General features: G+C 35.9%; 1 long non-coding RNA gene across 2 annotated transcripts; it reads left to right on the top strand.

The window, feature by feature from the left end:
• The first annotated feature begins 5455 nt into the window (after positions 1-5455).
• On the top strand, positions 5456-7674 carry LOC125020778. 2 transcript variants are annotated; one of them, XR_007114258.1, is made up of 5 exons: positions 5458-5507; positions 6346-6444; positions 6557-6614; positions 6988-7314; positions 7537-7674. It is a non-coding gene; the product is annotated as an uncharacterized LOC125020778 (long non-coding RNA). The 2 variants fall into 2 exon arrangements; XR_007114259.1 differs by lacking the exon at positions 7537-7674 and having other exon boundaries at positions 5456-5507; positions 6554-6614; positions 6988-7341.
• The last annotated feature ends 9491 nt before the right edge of the window (positions 7675-17165 follow it).

The following is a 17165-nucleotide window of genomic DNA, read 5'->3' as shown; positions in this document are numbered from 1 at the left end:
CAACCCACAGATGGCTGCAGATCTGTGGAGCTTACAGTCCAAGATTTGGACATTAAACTGCGTCCCTCAAACCACTCTTGATCCACTGTTGCAGGGCACATAGTTGAGTCGACTTTACTGCTGTGCAATGACGCTTTAAGCAGGAAGTCAACTAATCCTGATCACGTGACAGCAACAACACTGACAGCTATAGGCTGTGCATTTCTGCAGCGCACAATATTAATTACCGCATGAGTTTATGATCAATTCTGTTGTGTTCTATAAGTTGACGTTGTTGCTGTGGCTGTAGAGTGAGTTTTCTGTCCTTGATGTCAGTGAACGCACCATGCAAGTGACTGAAGTTATGCTACGACCGACAGCCGACCGTGTTCAAGCTTCAATTACCTCACAGAAAAGTCCCGTAGCTTAATTTGTGTGAAACGCTACAATATGCATTCAGGTCAAGAATACAGATTTAACTGTTAAAAAGCAATTACTTTCTACAATGCTTATATATGTGACATCATCAACTACTCATCGTCAGCCCCTACAAAATACCATAACATATATAACCCACCCACTGGTTGGGAGCAACAATAACGAGAAGGGCAGTGTTATTCACTTCTGGACTGATGTCTGGAGTTCTTTACAGCTACTGCCAGAGAACTAGAGATACAAGCTGGAGGCCTTGTAGGAAACATTTCTGACCACATGGTGGAGCCAAACAGTTCATATAACAGGGAGACCAAGCAATAACAACATCAGTATTAACAGATCTACTCTGTAGTACCAATGTCTGTTTTAGTTGGGTTCAACTTAAGGCTTCAGAGAATACACTATCAAACAGTGACAACAGTATCTTTAAATCAGTAAACAACATGTGCAAAGTGTCATACTTCCATTCTCCTCTGTAAATAACAAGAATTCACTGGCACATGTCCGTATCTGCTCTCACTATTAACGTACTGCGAATTGCAGACATTTTTTCACATTCACTGACAATTCAGAGTGACATCACATTACAAACATACTTCCAATTGTTCTGGAATTAACACATTCATTTTGCAAAATGAGTGGCATATTTAACACCAACAAACACGCTGGTTCCACCTTCAATAAATTCACTCAACTCATGTGAAACTTATACGCCACAATCTACTAAAGTAAGATGATCACATAAATGTGTTGAGATCAGATGTGCAAAATGTATTTCTAAATGTGAAGTCACACACAGTTACCCACAGTCAACATGCACCAAACAGACTGTTTGGGGCATGTTGAAGAAGACCGAAGCCTCAACATCGAAGTATATAGAAAACCCACTCACACAGACCAGCATTTGTTATTTGATTCACATCACCCTCTGGAACACAAACTAGGAGTCATCAGAACCCTCCAGCACCGAGCACAGACTGTACCCACTAGACAGGATGACAGGACAAGGAGAGACAACACATCAAACAAGTCCTCAAAACATGTGGATGTCCCAACTGGGCCTTTGTTAAAGGCTCAAAAAGATATCCCAGGAAGGATAGGAAGAGGAGTACAGCAGAAGGAAGAACATCACCATCCCCTAAAAGCTGGTGTATCAGAGAAACTGAGAATTTTCGCAAAACACCGCATCCCAGTTTATTTCAAACCTGGCAACACACTAAGACAGAAACTGGTCCAAAAGACAAAACACCCAGACAAAAACAGAGTAATGTAGTGTATGCTGTTCAGTGTAGTGAGGAATGTACAGACTTGTACACTGGGGAAACTAAACAACCCATCCACAAACGCATGGCCCAACACAGGAGAGCGAGCTCATCAGGAAACGACTCAGCAGTCCACCTCCACCTGAAGGACAAAGGACACTCCTTTGAAGATACCAACGTCAAAGTCCTGGCCAGAGAGGACAGATGGTTTGAGAGAGGAGTAAAGGAAGCCATCTATGTCAAAGTGGAAAAACCTTCTCGAAACAGAGGAGGTGGACTGAGATTTAATTTACCATCTATTTAGAATTCAGTTTTGACTTCTGTCCCCAAGAAGTTTCAACACCATTCACACCTTGAGCCTCTAGGCTCCCACTGACAATAGCCTTATTAGAGCTCTATTCATAGGATAAGTAGCCTAGGCACACAGTTCGCCCCATTCAAGGACAGGTAAAGTACCAGCCATTATGGAGATAGTGACCCCAGTTTCCGGTCAAGCAAGTTTCGGGTCCCCCTAGAGTTTATTCCTATTCAAACCTCGATTTCCCACTAGTTTATCAGAACTGAAGAAATAAATTTGGATGAGTGGTGAAACGTCTTCAAGAAATCCTACAAGTCCAGCTGACCTTATTCCGTGCTTTTTAGATTACCATGACCTGGATGACTGAGAACCTTCACAGACCCAACCAAAAGACGACAACCACAGTTCATATGCAGCAAGTGTCGACTGAAAACACATATTTGAAAGGGCCTTTGTGAAACCAGGACTTTTAAACTGTACCTCCACTATACAGCATGAAGTTAACATGAGGTTTTAATGCCAATTTATTTCCATGGTTGTGTAAATACCTTCTTACATCTGTATAAACATTAACAGCAATGATACGAAGAGAAAAGTTACTGATGTATAATTTAGCAGCATTTTTTTCCACTCACTATCAAACAGTGTATAATAGGTTTGATTTTAACCTCCCAGTAACATGTTCAGTTATATTTCATTTTATTATCAATATTTTCATAATCTGTGTTGTGATTCAATTAGTAAATAACTCATATTCATCATAAATTATATCCATGAATTTTGTACATCATGTGTTTGAGAAACAATAAATGTCGACCTGTTTGTATTTTTACGTGTATGTAAATATTTAGTCCATATTTAGGAAAAATGGTCAGAGTGAACATGAAGTTGCAGAATCTACTTAAACATTTATGCACTTGGTCCAAAATAAGTTATTTTACGAATTATTATTATTATTAAAGTTTTGAAATGATGTGTAGCTGTTCCTTCAGTTGTGGTCATGTCATGGTGGCATATTAGTTTATATTAGCTGATATAAAATATAATTTTGAGTTTTGAAACAAAGTTCTCAAACAAACCAAGGTCTCACACACACTGGAGACATGCAGTATTATTAGCAGGTCTTTGTTAAGTCTTTATATTAGACTTTGTAGTTAAAAAAGAAAAAATGCTATCGTGCGAGACAGATCTGATGCACAATTATCCATCAGTTACTAACGGAGAGGAGGAGCTGAAGGCCTGTTAGCGTTTCTGTTTTTGTTTTTTTTTTAGCATTAAGATGAAAGCAAAATTACTCTAATGTAAAAATCTTCTTATTCATTTAATACTTTTCATTAATTTACTGAATTCCTATTGTTTACTTGCAATTCAACTTGAAATGTGCTGGGACTGAAGAATGTAGCCTTGAGATGGAAGGAAGGCTGGAGAGTATGGGTCAGCTCTTGACCTCGTAACTGATTCACAGGTTTGTGGGATCTGATTAAAAAACGTAAATGAAAATAAAAACAAAAACATTAATCTATGTTAATCTATGGCACATGATCTGACATTTATATAACTGACATTTTCATTCTTCAGTCATTATTTTATTTCTAGTTCATCATTTCATTTCACTGCTGCTGCACCTGTACACCAAACATGTGATGAATAATAAACCTTGAATCCTATTAATTAAATCAATGAATGACATGTTTCTTATGCATTCAATGCCATATTAATTCATTCACTGAGTAGTTTATTAATTTACTTTTGATTCTAATCATTTGAATCCTCCTTGGAAATTGATGACTTTTAGCTTTACACTTCAACACATCTCCTAGGTGACATCTGGACGTGTGTGTTATTAGTTACTACCAAGGAGCTTCTGTAAGATTAAGTTGTAAAAGACCTGTAGGGAACATTTTTGACCACATGATGGAGCCAAAAACTCATCTCATCTTCTACTACCGCTCATTAGTGATGCAGATGATTCAGCTCTTTGAAGTGAACGACCTGAGCTGGTTCATGTCGTTGGGACACGATTATTTCTTCATTTATTTTCGTCTTTTTTTGTCTGTTAAAGCCAAACATGAGTGGTCAAGATGTATGATGGCGTCTGGTGTGTTCACAGGATTGGGGGAGGAGTTACATGCATTAGAAAGGGTATTAGTGAATTAGTGAAAGAAAACAGAGCAAACTCTGGACACATTTTAATGTGCTTGATAGTACGAAGGCAGAGTAAAGAGTCTGAGTTAAAACTGAAACTTGAAGTGTGTGAACTCAAGTCCCAAGAAGCCACAAGCACAAAAGGTGTGAAAGGTGAACAAAAAAAGGGGTTTATTTGGCCAGTAAAGTTATACAGGATGACAACAACAACAGCTGTCCATCAAACTGATCAGGAGAAGTCAATGGACAAAAGGACATGTTTGATTTCTATTACATGGAGGCAGCTGAACTGTAACTTCATATATTTGGTATTTGAGACAAGGCCCTCCAGTCTAAGATACTGCAACCATATCTACTGTAGCTTTCTTTTGTTTTAATATACCCACCTCTGGGCTTTTACCCTTTGTGTTTACAGCTAAATATATACACTGGCCTCATACTGTGGCTGAGACAGACACCGAGTGGAAAAAGCTGTGGTTTTAACACACACCATCGCACATTAGGGTTTTCAAGTACATACTTCCTTTTAGTTTGCTCCAACAAACTTTGATATGCAGACTATAGAGTAAAAACGTGACTTGAAAATAAAGTATGTTCTATTATATTTAAAGTCCATCTACATCTAGATATTGATAGAAGCACATGACAGACGTCATATAGTGGACGTTATCTTGATTAAGAAGTGTATCAGATCTGCCTGATAAAGCTGTGCAACGCAACATTTTAATAATTAGAATAATTTCATATTTAATGAGCCTCTAATGGGAGCTACTTTAGGCTTCAGAGAATACACAGTGAAACACATGAAAGCTGGAGTCAGTGACATGCAGACTGTTGTATGATAAAACACTAACTTTAAAGTAGAAAACAATGTGTAGAAAGTCTACTTCCATGCTCCATAGAAAATAACAGAAGGAATATAATACTCTCACTGGCACATTTCCCTCGTCTGCTGGAAGTAATAAACTTCACATTCACTACACACTATAAACATATCTTCTCTCTGCATTTGTCTGTGAGAATAATTCATGATAATAATACATTAATCATGTTGATTTTCTAAGATGAAATTAGGCCACTGACTCCTTGAACATTTATTCATCATAAATGTTAAGTGTTGAAATCAGATGCATAAAATGTCTTTTCTAAATGTCACACACAGTCACCTACTGTTAAAAATTAAAGTGTATGACATTAAAGAACGATAAGTAAATCTAGATGAGATCGACAGTTAAGTATCTCAGTAGAGAATAAGTGAAACTAAATAACCGCTTCCTCAATTCTCTACACACCACAACACAAATAGAATAGGTACAGTACACGACCCTGCTGTCAGAGGAGAAGTCAGAGGACAGTTGATAAGACACGTAGAAGACTTCATACTGAAGGTGAGTGACTTTACTTAAAGAATGAAGAAAGTGTAGAATTAGTTTAAAAAACATCAAGAAAAGGAACTATGACACTAATGAAGGTTTGATTGTTTTCCTTTCAAGAGAAATCAGTCTCACAAAAGTTAACTGACAAAAGACATAAAATCCTGACATTTATCATGACTGAATATAGAAAAATGACTTAACACTTAGAAACACTTTTCATTTAGAAATAAAATCTTAACACATGTTAGCTTTTAATTTTCACTCATTATCTGTGTTCAAACTGAGGCTTTGACAAATTATTAGTAACATTTAGCAAATATCATTAATATTTATGAAAATATAAAAACATTGTTCTCAACAACCTGGCCTGAAGGTTTTATAGTTTAACAGTGATATGACATTGTGTTTAGTGAATGCTGCATTTTTATTTTATTTTATTTAATATTTTTAAAGATTTTATTGACTGTCCATTTTTTGTATTATCATTTCTGTTTTATTAGTTCTTATATACATATCATTTGCATGTTTGGAATCAATCACTAACTCAAATCAAATGTGGTGTAAAGTGCAGTTTGAGCCTGGCTGTACATCTAAACAATACAAACCTATTGTCTCTGCTTATATGAGAAATAAAACATAGAAGGAACGAACCCTTGAAAAATAGTTTGACAATCAAGTCCCTCTCTGTCATTTAACATTTCATCTAAAAAACAAGGAAATGTTGTATGTTAAATACACATTACAAGCCACATTAAATGTACAATGTGAAATACAAGTACATAAAAATGTGTTTAGTGCGTCGGTATATTTAGCTAAGTGTAAATGACTCATTCTTCAATTCTCTTCTCAGAAGAAGCAAACAACAAAATAGAACATACCAACGAGTTGTGAGTGAGAAACTTAGCGCCCAGATAATAATCTACAAAGAAGACGTCACTTTGTGAATGTGGTGAGTGACCGTTTTACATTTGCTGATCCTAACACTGCTGTGCATGAAAAGTCTTGAAACCACATTTGACACCATGCAACTTTAGAATGATGAAGTGATTCTGTCTCAGCAGAAAATGATTTGGATCTACATGATCATCACATCTCTGGCAACGGCAGCTCTTTCAGAAGGTACAATTCAGCTTTTAAGTTTGCACTGATATTAATATCTGGATATTAAAATGTTGAGGCATTAAAAGTTCTATTGAAGGTTATCATGATTTATTATGACTGGATGATTGCTGAAGCTCAGACTTTTGATGGAATGTAGTCGAGTTTTCAGTCATTCACTCAAGATTTGTTGAAGTGATCATGTTGAAGAGATTTTCTCCTGGAAATGTCTGATAACAGGTAGAAATAGATTGAATACATACACAGAGTGAACTTATGGCTGTGAATTACTGTAGAAAGCTGCATATTATCCTCACACCATCACAATGAAATAATATATATACACCTCAAAAAGTTTTTAATGTGTATTTTGTTTGTATTTTGTTCCTATCAGGTTCTGTAGAATGCAACTTAACTAACACAACTATAACAACCAAACAGTGTTTTGGAAAACTTGGAGAGTCGCTGATGTTTCACCTACCGACTCCAACTACAAAATTTACTTTGAAAAAGAATAAGAGAGTAATTTTTTGGTTTCCTGATAATCTTGATGCAGTGGATAAGAATAACAAAAAGAACAAAAGAATGACGTTTCTCAACAATGGAACAGTAAAGCTCAACAAGCCATCAAAGGAAGATTCTGGAGATTACCTGCTGGAACCATATGATTCCACCACAGTTAGACTCTTGCATAACATGAGCATCCATGTAGAAATACAAGGTAAGACAAAACAATTGAATTGTATTTCATTCACATCTAATTTAATGGAATGTAGCTGGTTAAAGGGCCAATTTGCATATATTATATATGTACATATTTCATCATCACTGTGTTTTCATGAGAAAATGAGTTAAATGTTTCACTGAAGCATTAATTGAAACATATATACTGTAAAGATTTTCAGAGTTGACAGTGGATTTTGATCATATGTTTGTCTTCCAGCTCCTGTGTCTAAACCAGTTGTGTCTCAGACATGTTTGTCACCAGAACAGATGAAGGTCAGCTGCTCCTCTGAGGGAGATGGAGCAGAGATCATTTTATCTTTGGACAATAACTTATGGATACACAGCGGAGCTGCAGAAAAAACACAATATTACCGTCAGTTTATACGGTCAGATGACAGGAAACCTGACATGTGATGTTCAAAACAATGTCAGCAGAGAACAAACAGTCATCCAGCTCACAAGATGTTCGGGTAATTAATTAATTTTCCTTTTTAGATAAAAAAGTATGTAGATGATTTCACTGCCTAATCTGTGTTAATGTTTGTATTTTCTAGATAACATCTCTTCTCATCTCCCTCCTTTGACTGTGGCTCTGATATCTGTGGCCACTCTACTTCTCCTTTTGGCCGTGTTTCTTGGTATCAAACATTTCAACAAGACAATGAGCAACAAGACACCAAGAAACAAGACAACAAGCCCTGTGACCATTAGTAAAGGTGAGAGATGCAGTAAAAGCTCTACTGATTATCAGGTCATTGACCTTCAGGCTCACTAAGACCCATACTGATATTTAACTGTAAAATTGTAAAATACGTACAGTGAACGTTTTGAAAATCACGCAGGTGTTAGTTCATTAGTGTTGTTACAACAAAACATTAATTATGGAGGATAAACTTTTTCAACTTCTTTCAGATGACGTTGAAGATGAGATAATCTACTCAGATGTTAAAGTGATGACGGCTGCAAGATACACAAGACGCAACTGACTTTAAAATCCTACTTCATTTTCTCCTGAAACATCTTTTCTGACCATTATGAGTCACCTTGTTTGTTCACCTTTGTTAAACGTACACCAATCAGGCATAACATTATGACAAAAATAAAAATAAAATAAGACATGACAACAAATAGGACGAACAAACTCACACCTGCTGCTCAGAAATTCCGTTGTCTTCAACAACTGAAACACAACAACCACAGTTCATATGCAGCGAGTGTCGACTAAAACCACATATTTGACAGGGCCTTTGTGAAACCAGGGACTTTTAAACTGTACCTCCACTATACAGCATGAAGTTAACATGAGGTTTTAACGGCAATTTATTTTCATGGTTGTGTAAATAACTTCTTACATCTGTATAATCACTATATATTGCAGTAAAGTTGATATACAGAGCAAATTTGTTGATGCCTTATTGAGCAGCATTTTATTCCACTCACTGTCAAACAGTGTTCTACAATTTTGACTTTAACATGCCAGTAACATATTTAGTTATATTTCATTTTGTTATCAATGTTTTCATAATGTTTGTTGTGATTTAATTAGTAAATAACTCATATTTAGCATAAATTAAATACATGCATTTTTGTACATGATGTGCTGGAGAACGTGTAGACCTGTTTTTACTTTTACATGTCTGTAAATATTTAGTCCATATTCAGGAAAAAAATCAATATGAACATGAAACTGCAAAATCTACTTAAACATTGATTTGGTCTAAAATAAGTTATTTAACTAATTTGTTTTCCCAGCAATTTTGGCAAAGTTTTGAAATGATGTGTAGCTTATTGTAAGATTTGTAATAAAGTAAAGTTTAATAAAGAATTTGGTACAAATCAAGTGTTGTGTTTACTGCCAGTGTAAACATGAACTAAAAAGAAAGAACAACACTGTTAAATCTCGCCATTAGTTTAGGTATATGATTAGTAACTGCCCCTTGAGTCATAGCAGAGCTCATGGTTAAGATGTGGACGATCTGGAATAACTGACAGGTTGAATAATTGAGTTGTAACTATTGCAGTAAGCATCACTGGCCACATGATGGGGTCAACGGGTCATCATCAAGCCCCTCTGGATGTCAATAGTGTCTTCGTTTTACTTCTCTGTTCACCAATAATGTAGAGGGCACTTGGCAAAAGCCTTTTTATTTCAGTACTATAAGAAGCTGAACTGACATCAAAAACACAAATAAAGTATGTGTATGCACAATTAAGCTTATCAGGTTCATGCTTCAGTGGACGACATGGGTCAGCTTTTAGTCCACATCAGTGATGCTTGGATGCCCTTGACCCTGTAGCACGTTCTCTGGATGTGGGAATTAAGACAAAAATGAACTAAATATCAGTCAGAACACATTACTTTCTACAATGCTTATATATGTGACATCATCAACTACTCAACGTCAGCCCCTACAAAATACCATAACATACATAACCCACCCACTGGCTGGTGCAACAATAACGAGAAGGGCAGTGTTATTCACTTCTGGAGTGATGTCTGGAGTTCTTTACAGCTACTACCAGAGAACTAGAGATACAAGCTGGAGGCCTTGTAGGAAACATTTCTGACCACACGGTGGAGCCAAACAGTTCATATAACAGGGAGACCCAACAATAACAACATCTGTATTAACAGATCTACTCTGTAGTACCAATGTCTGTTTTAGTTGGGTTCTGCTTAAGGCTTCAGAGAATACACTATGGATATGGTAGTGACAACATAACACATGTTGTCAAACAGTGACAACAGTATCTTTAAATCAGAAAACAACATGTGCAAAGTGTCATACTTCCATTCTCCTTTGTAAATAACAAGAATTTACTGGCACATTTCCCTCATCTGCTCTCACTATTAACTTACTGCGAATTGCAGATATTTTTTCACATTCACTGACAATTCACAGTGACTTCACATTACAAACATACTTCCATTTGACTGCATGGCCTGTGTCCACTGACGTTCTGGAATTAACATATTAATTCCATCCATTAAAAAATGGATGGCATATTCAATCCCCAATATGCTCCCCAGGCGCACCCACCAGAGGGGTACACATTATTGTGTGTGAACAAATGGATGGGTCAAACAGCAGGACAGAATTTCCCCTCGGGGATAAATATAGTATATCAAAATCAAAAAAAAAAAAGAAAGAAGTCCAGCTGACCTTATTCAGCGCTTTTTAGATTACCATGACCTGGATGACTGGGAACCTTCACAGACCCAACCAAAAGATAACAACCACAGTTCATATGCAGCGAGTGTCGATTAAAACCACATATTTGAAAGGACCTTTGCGAAACCAGGGACTTTTAAACTGTACCTCCACTATACAGCATGAAGTTAGTATGAGGTAATAATGGAAATTTATTTCATAGTTGTGTAAATAACTTCTTACATCTGTATAAACAGAAATGAACTGTAACTTCTTATATTTGGTATTTGAGACAAGGCCCTCCAGTCTAAGATACTGCAACCATATCTACTGTAGCTTTCTTTTGTTTTAATATACCCACCTCTGGGCTTTAACCCTTTGTCTTTACAGCTAAATATATACACTGGCCTCATACTGTGGCTGAGACAGACACCGAGGGGAAAAAGCTGTGGTCTGGGGTTTTCAAGTACATACTTCCTTTTAGTTTGCTCCAACAAACTTTGATATGCAGACTATAGAGTAAAAGCGTGACTTGAAAATAAAGTATGTTCTATTGATATTTAAAGTCCATCTACATCTAGATATTGATAGAAGCACATGACAGATGTCATATCGTGGACGTTATCTTGATTAAGAAGTGTATCAGATCTGCCTGATAAAGCTGTGCAACGCAACATTTTAATAATTAGAATAATTTAATAATATAATTATAATTAGAAACATATTTACTGTAAAGATTTTCAGAGCTGACTGGATTTTGATCATATGTTTGTCTTCCAGCTCCTGTGTCTAAACCAGCTGTGTCTCAGACATGTTTGTCACCAGAACAGATGATGGTCAGCTGCTCCTCTGAGGGAGATGGAGCAGAGATCATTTTATCTTTGGACAATAACTTATTGATTCACAGCGGAGCTACAGAAAATACGGTCAGATGACAGGAAACCTGATGTGTTATGTTCAAAACAACGTCAGCAGAGAACAAACAGTCATCCAGCTCACAAGCTGTTCAGGTAATAAATTCATTTTCCAGACAGAAAGTCTGTACCGTATTTTCCTGACTCTTAGTCATGCTTAACGTAGTTAGCTGGCCATGCGACCTATATTCAGAAGCGACTTATATATCAAAAATATAGCCTACGCTATGACCACAATCTTCATCTTACTGACGTGATGTTCTCCTGGCTGCGCTGTGACCTGGGTCTCTGTCTCCGTAGCGCTTCACTCCCAGTCAATTCAGAGTATTTTAACAGCGTGTTCTGTGGTCCATCAGTTTGCTCCAGGCGATGGAGTTTTTTTTTTGTTTGTTTTTTTGACCTGGCCTGTAGTAGGTTATATCGTTTAAACAAAGCCCCGGCCATTAGCCTATATGAGACCCGGCTATTAATTAAATGTTTGAAAAATAAATGCAACTTGTAGACCAGTGCAACTTATATATGTTTTTTTCCTCTTTATGACATAGTTTTTGACAGATGCCACTAATACTCCGGTGCAACATATAGTCCGGAAAATACGGTAGATGATTTCACTGCCTAATCTGTGATAATGTTTGTATTTTCTAGGTAACATCTCTTCTCATCTCTCTCCTTTGGCTGTGGTTGATATCTGATAACTTGATATCAAGTGTGGCTATTCTACTTCTCCTTTTAGCTGTGTTTCTTGGTATCAAACTTTTCAACAAGACAATGAGCAACAAGACACCAAGAAACAAGACAACAAGCCCTGTGACTGTTAGAAAAGGTGAGAGATGCAGTAAAAGCTCTACTGATTATCAGGTCATTGACCTTCAGGCTCACTAAGACCCATACTGATATTTAACTATACAATTGTAAAATATGTACAGTGAAAGTTTTGAAAATCATGTAGGTGTTAGTTCATTAGTGCTGTTACTATTCTGTGTTATGACAGTTTAAAACATGGATTATGGAAGATACATTTAAACTGTTTCAACTTCTTTCAGATGACGTTGAAGATGAGATAATCTACTCAGATCTTAAAGTGATGACGGCTGCAAGATACACAAGACGCAACTGACTTTAAAATCCAACTTCATTTTCTCCTGAAACATCTTTTCTAATAACAGATAACTGTTTACCATTATGAGTCACCTTGTTTGTTCACCTTTGTTAAATGTACACCCATAACATTATGACCACCTTACTAATATTGTGTAGATCTCCCTTGTGCCTCCGAACCAGTTGTGACTCATCAGAGGATGGACATTAAAAAAAAGTCTTGCTGGTCCTTTCATGTGACTAGATATGAATACTATCTGAACATTATTACTGTGTTTACAGGTGAAGGTGGTCTCTAGTTTAAGAAGAGTCAAACATTAACCTCAGGCTCATAGTTTAAAATGTTCTCTAATTGGTCTTCATTCAATGTTGTAACCTTAAAACACACATGAATTACAACCCAGTTTTACAGAGATGCTAAATCATGTGACATCAATGTGTACCTATATAAAGTAGATCAGAGGTCAACTAGAAAGTGATGCTACATTTCACATTACACACATTAAATCTACTACAGTTACACAGCATCCATCCACGATGCATCACTGCTAATTCCTAATGTCTTAAAGCTCAGGTCCACTGTTCATGCAGTATATATACACTTTTAGTATTAGGTCTTTGTGTACAGGTAGTGGCTAGCAAATAACCACTTCCTTGATTCATCTAAAAAACAAGACAACAAACAGAAAACACAAACTCACACCTGCTGCTCAGAAATTCCGTTGTCTTCAACAGCTGAAAGACAACAACCACAGTTCATATGCAGCGAGTGTCGACTAAAACCACATATTTGACAGGGCCTTTGTGAAACCAGGTACTTTTAAACTGTACCTCCACTACACAGCATGAAGTTAACATGTCAGTTTTAATGTCAATTTATTTTCATGGTTGTGTAAATAACTCCTTACATCTGTATAATCACTATATTTAGCAGTGAAGTTGATATACAGAGCAAATTTGTTGATGCATAATTGAGCAGAATTTTATTCCACTCACTGTCAAATAGTGTATTATGGTGTTGTACAATTTTGACTTTAATCTCCAAGTAACATATTTAGTTATATTTCATTTTATTATCAGTGTTTGCATATTTTATATTTTATATATAGTTATTTAACTCATTTCTTGCTGTGGTTGTAGAGTGAGTTTTCTGTCCTTGATTTCAGTGAACGCACCATGCAAGTGACTGAAGTTATGCTACGAACGACAGCCGACTGTGTTCAAGCTTCAATTACCTCAAAAGCTTCAAAAGTCCCTGTAGCTTAATTTGTGTGAAACGCTACAATATGTATTCAGGTCAAGAATATAGATTAAACTGTTACAAAGCGTTACTTTCTACAATGCTTATATATGTGACATCATCAACTACTCATCGTCAGCCCCTACAAAATACCATAACATATATAACCCACCCACTGGCTGGTGCAACAATAATGAGAAGGGCAGTGTTATTCACTTCTGGACTGATGTCTGGAGTTCTTTACAGCTACTACCAGAGAACTAGAGATACAAGCTGGAGGCCTTGCAGGAAACATTTCTGACCACATGGTGGAGCCAAACAGTTCATATAACAGGGAGACCCAACAATAACAACATCTGTATTAACAGATCTACTCTGTAGTACCAATGTCCGTTTTAGTTGGGTTCTGCTTAAGGCTTCAGAGAATATACTATGGATATGGTAGTGACAACATAACACATGTTGTCAAACAGTGACAACAGTATCTTTAAATCAGAAAACAACATGTGCAAAGTGTCGTACTTCCATTCTCCTCTGTAAATAACAAGAATTTACTGGCACATTTCCCTCATCTGCTCTCACTTTTAACTTCCTGCAAATTGCAGACATTTTTTCACATTCACTGACAATTCACAGTGACTTCACATTACAAACATACCTCCATTTGTCTGCATGGCCTGTGTCCACTGACGTTCTGGAATTAACATATTCATTTTGCAAAATGAATGGCATATTCAACACCAACAAACACGCTGGTTCCACCTTCAAGAAATTCACTCAACTCATGTGAACTTATACGCCACAATCTACTAAAGTAAGATGATCACATAAATGTATTTCTAAATGTGAAGTCACACACAGTTACCCACAGTCAAAAATAAAGTGTCTATGATTAAAGAACGGTAAGTGAATCTAAATAAGGTCGACAGTTAAGTACCGCCGATGTAGTTCAGTGAAACTAAATACCCGCTTCCTCAGTTCTCTCCACATCACAACACAAATAGAATAGGTACGGTACACGACCCTGCTGTCAGAGGAGAAGTCAGAGGACAGTTGATAAGACGCATAGAAGACTTCATACTGAAGGTGAGTGACTTTATTTAAAGAATGGACAGAGTGCAGAATTTCATTAGTTTAAAAAACATCAAGAAAATTAACTATGACACTAATGAAGGTTTAATTTGTTGATCTTTTCATTTTGAAGACACCTGCATAGTATTACAACACTTAAACTACAAAGGATGTAAAATTCTGACATATTAACGTAATTTAAAAATTACTTACCAATTATTAGTTTCATTTAGAAATAAAATACATCTTTGACTAATCTTACAACATGGGTTTTTCACTCATTCATTCACTCCTGATTATCTTTTTGCAAATTATTAACCTATGACAAAAATATATTTAATAAAAATATAGAAACATTGTTCTCAATGTGTCCCGAAAGTTTTATAGTTTAACAGTGATGAGTTTAGTTAGTTCAGATGAAGTCAGACTTGAAAACATTTATATCATACAGATGTGCACGAAGTTACACATTTATAATTTCTCGAGTTACACTGTGCTAAAACTACACTTAAATCAGCATAATACCACAGCCCTGTTATCCTCTCTTGATGAGGATTTTATCTTTCCAACTTTTCCAACATTTCTCTTGTTTCTGACTCTTTGCTGACAGTACGACTCCAAACTAGTGGCTCATTTTGCTCGTCTTTTTTTTTTTTTTTTTTTTGCTAACTTTATTTCAGTATACTTTATCATGAATGTGGTGTAAAGTGCAGTTTGAGCCTGGCTGTACAGCTAAACAATACAAACCTATCGTCTCTGCTTATGTGAGCAAAGAAAACATAGATTGAACCAGCCTTTGAAAACTAGTTTGACAATCAAGTTCCTCTCTGTCATTTAACATTTCATCTAAAAAACAAGGAAACAACTCATTGTAGTCTGACACATTTTAACCATTTAGACTACAGATTTTTTTTAACCCCTTGCAAAATATTACAACTACTATCGCTGTCAGTACATATGAAAAAAAATATATATTGCAATATGTTAAGTGCACATTACAAGACAAGCATTCAGAAACACATTTCATTTATCACTTTGCTTCTGTCTATACAGTCAGTCTCAGACGACTAAAACAGCAAAATTATATCAACCAGCAGTCGTTGGGAAACTCATCAGCCAGAAAATAATCTACAAACGAGATATTCTACTGTAAATGTGGTGAGTGACACTTTTGAATTTGACGATATTAAAATGTGATTTCAACATCTTCAGTAGTTGTCTCCTAATCATTATAATCTTAAGTATATAAAGTCCTGTGTCTTAAACTGTATCTGTGTCGTTCCATGTAATATTATACTTAGTTCATTTGAAATAAACTACATAAACACCATGCAGTGTTTTATTGTAAATTTAATTCTGTCATAACAGAAAATGATTTGGATCTACATGATCATCACAATGACAGCTCTTTCAAAAGGTACAAGTCAAGATTTAAGATTGAAGAAACATTAACACTTTGAGGCATTAAAAGCATATTGTTGGTTATCATGACTTATTATGTTGACTGGATGATTGCTGAATCTCATACTGCATATTATCCTCACATTTAACTGGAAACCGCATTGTTTCGCATTTCATTTAAATGAAATACTATACATACACCACAAAATGGGGATTTAATGTGTATTCTGTTTGTATTTTGTTCCTATCAGGTTCTGTAGAATGCAACTTAACTAACGCAACTGCAACAACCGAACAGTTTTTTGGAAAACTTGGAGAGCCGCTGATGTTTCACCTACCAACTTCAACTAAAAAACTGACTTTGAAAAAGAATAAGAAAGTCATTTTTAGGTTACCTGATAATATTGATGCAGTGGATAAGAATAACAAAAAGGACAAAAGAATATCATTTTTTAACAATGGAACATTGAAGCTCAACGAGGCATCACAGGAAGATTCTGGAGATTACCAGCTGGAAACATATGACTCCACCACTGGTGAACTCTTGCATAACATGAACATCCATGTAGAAATACAAGGTAAGAAAAAATATTTTCATACTGTTTAGCTGCTTAAAAAATATTTTACAAATGAGTAAATATTTTACACAACATACACAAAATTACACAATGTACATGCTACTCTTTATGCTTATTCAAGTGTTGTTTTTATTTTTTTGTACCATTGACCAAAGTGACCAGAGTCAAATTTCTGGCCAATAAAGGTGATTCTGATTCAACTGTATTTCCATTTCCATCCCACACATATTTGTGATATTTTATTATCTCAGTTGTGTTTTATGTTTCACTGAAGTATTAATTGAAACAAATATACTGTAAAGATTTTCAGAGTTGACAGTGGATTTTGATCATATATTTGTCTTCCAGCTCCTGTGTCTAAACCAGCTGTGTCTCAGACATGTTTGTCACCA

Source organism: Mugil cephalus, chromosome 15 (genome assembly GCF_022458985.1).
Source record: "Mugil cephalus isolate CIBA_MC_2020 chromosome 15, CIBA_Mcephalus_1.1, whole genome shotgun sequence".
Lineage (NCBI taxonomy): Eukaryota > Metazoa > Chordata > Actinopteri > Mugiliformes > Mugilidae > Mugil > Mugil cephalus.
This window is presented reverse-complemented; position numbering and strand designations above follow the sequence as displayed.